Here is a 5,000-nt window from a genome sequence, read left to right as displayed (position 1 = left end):
GGAAAAGGGAGATTTTGGTGCAAAAGTCTTATAAATCAGTAATCCAGCTCAGACTGAAAGACCATCTAAAGGCTCAGCAACCCTTTGCAGGTCTTCTGGATTCATCAGCTGATTAGAGTGAGCCACGTTGAGTCCAGATTATTGATCCATTAAACAATAATCTAATAATCTGAGGTTATGAATGTGGGGTTTCCATCAGCTGTAAGCCATAATCATCACAGTTATAACAAATAAAGGCTGAAACATCTGCATCTGCATGGAATGAGTCTGTCTCATAGACTGGTTTCACATTTTAAGGAGAAATGATTTGCACCGTATTCCATCCAGCTCGCAAACGTACACGTTAGCGTGAGGCTGAAATGTTAGCAACATTGTTCTGGGAAGCCTGAACTCTCACCAACTGCTTCATCTGTGAGATCAGCCCCAGCTGGAGGGAAACGTCTTCTCTAGTTGCGTTTGGATGTGTGTGTGTGTGTGTGTGTGTGTATTTGTCATGTGTGCTCTACATTCATGCATGGCTGGCTGTCGACACTGTGGCTGCCTGCATTTAGCGTTTGAATTGTCTTCATGCATGGATGGTGTGAGTACTTGAGCGTTTCAGGGTTACATGTAGGTGAGAATATAAAACAGTTTCACTTAGTCAGACAGAAAAATCGCCATCTTACACACACGCGCGTCATATTTATGTTAAGTGCCCAGCATTTTCCCCATTCAACCAGCAAAAAAAGAAAAATACAATACAAACCAGAGGGCATGCGCCACTTCCGGCATCTCACCGGATGTTGCTTGCATCAGCATTTCTCCATGAGGCTACTCAAGAATAAGGTGGATAGGAGACAGTCCTATGGTTGCTAACACAAAGCTAATAGAGCAGTTCTGTGCTTTTGACTTGCATGAGCCTGTAGGGCATGTGTGTGTGTTTGTAAAATGAATGTATGAATCTGCTTGACAGCAGCAGAGCGTGTGTGTGTGTGTGGATCATTAATAATGGATGGGGTGGGAGGGGCCATGGTGAAGAGGCAATGACAGATGGAGAATCTGTGTGTGTGTGTGTGTGTGTGTGAGAGAGAGCTAGAGAGAGAGAGAGGGTGCGGGCTGAGAGACGCTGATGGCACAGAACAAGAGAGAAAGGGATAGCGAGAGTGACGTAGAGGGAAGATGGACTCAATGAAAGAATAAATAGCAGAATTTTTATCTCCTCTTTGTTTTGTTGACAGATGTTTTGTTTTTGAGCTGGGTTTTCCGGACAGTGGCTCAGCCTTTGTTTGTGCTGGTTTTTGCCTGTTTTCCTGGATGCTGGATGACTGGTTCTGATGGACTCGGTGCTGCTGGACACCAGAGCTTCACCCACTGAGGTACTGAGATGTTGTTTGGAAGAAGGGCTTAAAGTCTGTTCTGCTACGATAAACTCTTTCATTTTTCTGTACTGTAATGGAGACTAGCGGTCCCTTCAGCCTGATAACGAATGAAAAGCATTTTATGATAACGTTGGAAACCAACCATTTTAAAAACAGCTAAAAGATTAAAGGATCGTTTCTTTGTTTTAATATCTGCAGAGACAATAAGATGTATATTTTCTCCTCTCCCTCTCTTTGGTCACCGGTTTTTCACTCTTTGCTTATTATGCTTTTGTAATTAGAAACCAGCAACTCTATTCCTTCATGAGACCTGGCCGACACTCTGCGTGGTGCTGCAGTTTATGCTGTGAACCGTTTTAGTTTGTGCACTGCGTCTATTTTAGACACGCGTGTATGCTCTTTTATCCAATATGACAATGGCTGCTGCGTTGTGGCGTGGTGTTCAGCCAAACAGCCGCAGGTTTGAACCCAGAATCCTAGTTGTGGCCCAGTTCTGTGTGGAGCCTCAAAGCTGCAGCCTCAGCCCAAACACCTGCAGCTTCACGGGAACATCTGACGTGTGAGTGGTTGGCCCGGCGTTGACCTGGTGACCTGAGCAGGTTGGGCTTGCCTCTGTCCTTTTCACACACACACACACACACACACACACACACACACACACACACACACACACACACACACACACACACACACACACACACTAACGCAGCCCGACTGTGCATTTTTGGCTGTTTCCATTTCTTTGCTCTTCAGCGGCTTCCAGTCTTTACAAATCTCCCTGACTCTGTCACAGAGTTGTGATGCAACATGTTTAGAGGCAGCTTGCATCAGATATTAATCCGCCACGTGTCCACCAGCTGTTGGGCCTCTCAGTTCTGATTGGTCCCATCTGATGGAGAACGATGGTTTATTCTAGCAGGTGTTTGAAGTGCTCCAGCTCCTGCTGTGGGTGTTTCATCTCAGCCGGCACCAGGATGAACTTGTCCTGTTCAACGGTCGAGGACGTCTGTCAGTTCTGCACAGCTCAGATGATCTAAAAGGACTTTTGTTCAAACAACACTGAGAATTTGAGAAAAAGTTGGTGTCTAGACCACAAAAGTTCTCGCTTTCTTTAACACGACATGAATTTCACTCCATCACCAACATCTCGCATCTCCAGCTCCGGGATCAGGAGTTGTGTTGTGAAGTAGAAGCTGTTTTGTAATGAGGTTGGGATGAGATGTAGCATGCACACACACACACACACACACACACACACACACTGATACAGTCGTTTCTTTGTTTGGAGGCTCTGAAGCTGTGGTTGATGCGTCCAGAAAGCTGAACGAGAGAAGCGGTGACAGACAATGACGAGGATTCTCCACAAATATTTGGTCCGATCTACAGTTCCTCCTCCCCTGTCCTCCCCCCCTCTTCCCTTCTGCTCCCGCTGGTTAAAGGTCCGTCCACAACGCTTCAGGTGGTGCTTCAGATGTCTGTAGTGATTTAGCTGGCATTCATAGAAACGGTCCTTTTATTGGTTATATAATTATTTTATGACCCCAGATCTGAAGATGTTTTACCGTAGAGGGCAAGGGGAGAAGTGTGGTGTTCCAAACAGGAAGTAGCTGTTTTGTCCAGAGCCAGCTTCTTGTGTCGGTTAACCTCTGAGGAGCTGGGGGGTGTTGGGTCTGAGCTGTCTGGACTCACCTGGGTGAGACCTGCAGGAGAAGGCCAGGATAGAGGAGAAGCTGAATTTTACCGTGTGTGACAGGCCGGCCTCATCTGGGATGGTAAATGCTCTCTGCTGAGAACCCGACTCTTCACCCTGGCAACAGCAGGAATAGCTATGGACAGGTCTTCCTCTAAGTGAGTGAAAAAAGCAACTACCACACATTAGTGGTAAAGGTGATCTTCACCAGTGAGATGCTCCAGCAGCACAGTCTCTAATCGCTGACTTACTTCAGCTCATCAGATTCATTAAGGGGAGCCCGTTTAGTCCCAGAACCACCAATCAGCTGAACATTGGAGCTGCTGGGAGCTCTGGAGCAGCTTCTCAAACAGCTCTGGGCCTCTCAGCATGTGTCAGAACGCCAGCGGAGCCTCGGCGTGTCTAAACTGGTGCTCTGATGGGTGACAAGCGTTTCCAGTCACTGACTCCCCTGATTAGTTCGGACCTGAGGCTCAACCCGGCCATACGCTGTGTCACTCGTTAAGCGGTCCTCCAAACTGTTGAGCATCACAAGGCGACCCACGGCGCCGGCTGCTCAAGCGTTTAAAGACAAAAGACACAAAATGGTAGGGACTTCATTCAGCTCGATTTTTTTGGTTTGTTTCACAGCGTCTCGTATCAGCTGTCATGTTTGATTTAAAAACCAGAAACCCTGTTCCTCATGTGGTCATAGAAGCATGATCTCCACTGGCTCAGATGTTTTTCTCCGTGTTTTTGGTCAGAACAGCTGTCCGTTCCAGGTGTAACTCAGGAATAGCGTTAGCGTTAGCAACGCCACCACACAGCCAAACTCCTTCAGGCTTGAAGTTTTGTGGAGATTAAACATCAACAATGGAAGTCAGCGGTAGAGTCATGTTGCTGTTAGCCAATCAGAGGTGAGATGTCCAAATATCAGGAAATAAGACTCCAAATCCCGTCGTCTGAAGCTCAACTCTGATGTGGCTCACCTCTAGTTCCTGGAAATAGCGCACCAGTGTTTTTGCCCCCAGAGTACGACTTACAAGGCATCCGCTCCAATTAGAGACCACTGCAAATGCATTGATTAGGTTAGTGAGCCACACCTTTAGACCAATAGATTTTCACACATGAAGGGGAGGGTGACGTAGACACAGGAAGAGATGTAACATTATCCTAGCTGAGGAAGTAAGAGAGGGCATTTACTGGTAACTGTGTCTCCATAGGTATGATAATAGGACTTAGAGAGGAGGAGTGGAGAGGAGTGAGAACTGAGAAAATGAAATTTGGTGATAAAATCATGGCAGAGACAGAGCTAGAACCCCATGTAAGTGTGGAGGTTTCTGTAGACCCAGTAGAGATTGCACAATGGCTTAATTGATGTGGGAACCTCCAGGCGGACACTTCCAGCTAACGAGACCCAGCAGGCAAGCTTCCAGAACCAAACAACTAACAACAGAAGGTCAACTTATTCATTCATTCGTTCGTTCATTCATTCATCTTCTGTAAGGGTGAGGGGAGCTGGTTTCCTATCCGTTATCTGGCGAGGGGACGCTCTGGACAGGTCTCCAGTCCATCACGAGAGCTTGCATGTGAAGCCATTATTTTAGGGAAGAACCAGGACCACTGAAGCTGTGGGAGGTCACCTCCCTCACCCGGCATGCATGTGTTTAATCTGCACGATTCTATGATTTATGTGTGTTTGCCTTTCTATATCTCTATTAACAATACATGTCATGGTTGGCATAGTCATACGGGTCTGACTGATTTACATGTCAGGACTGTTCATGAATGATTTCAGTTTGTAGTGAAGCTAAAGGATGTGGTTCACCTTTGGAGGGTTTATATGTTTGTGTTTTCTCGTCCTTGCAGTGGAAAGTGTGAGATGACATCTGGGACACGTGACAGAGCGCTGTTCCGGGCAGCTGAAGAGTCGCAGCAGCAGGATCTGAAGCTCCAGGAATGAGAAGCTGAGG

General features: G+C 46.8%; 1 protein-coding gene across 19 annotated transcripts in view; it reads left to right on the top strand.

Moving 5' to 3' along the window:
• The window catches only part of nfasca (neurofascin homolog (chicken) a), a 135,478-nt gene that overhangs the window by 39,273 nt on the left and 91,205 nt on the right, over positions 1–5,000 (top strand). For 3 of the 19 annotated variants that reach the window (XM_070549119.1, XM_070549117.1, XM_070549116.1), the window contains exons 1-2: positions 1,042–1,355; positions 4,897–4,999. The gene's annotated coding sequence lies outside the window, so the exon portion shown is untranslated. Of the gene's footprint in view, positions 1–1,035; positions 1,356–4,896; position 5,000 lie in introns of those variants that run through there. The other 16 variants (XM_070549110.1, XM_070549109.1, XM_070549112.1 and 13 more) reach the window with 14 other exon arrangements.

Source organism: Nothobranchius furzeri, chromosome 3, assembly GCF_043380555.1.
Source record: "Nothobranchius furzeri strain GRZ-AD chromosome 3, NfurGRZ-RIMD1, whole genome shotgun sequence".
NCBI classification, from domain to species: Eukaryota; Metazoa; Chordata; class Actinopteri; order Cyprinodontiformes; family Nothobranchiidae; genus Nothobranchius; species Nothobranchius furzeri.
This window is presented reverse-complemented; position numbering and strand designations above follow the sequence as displayed.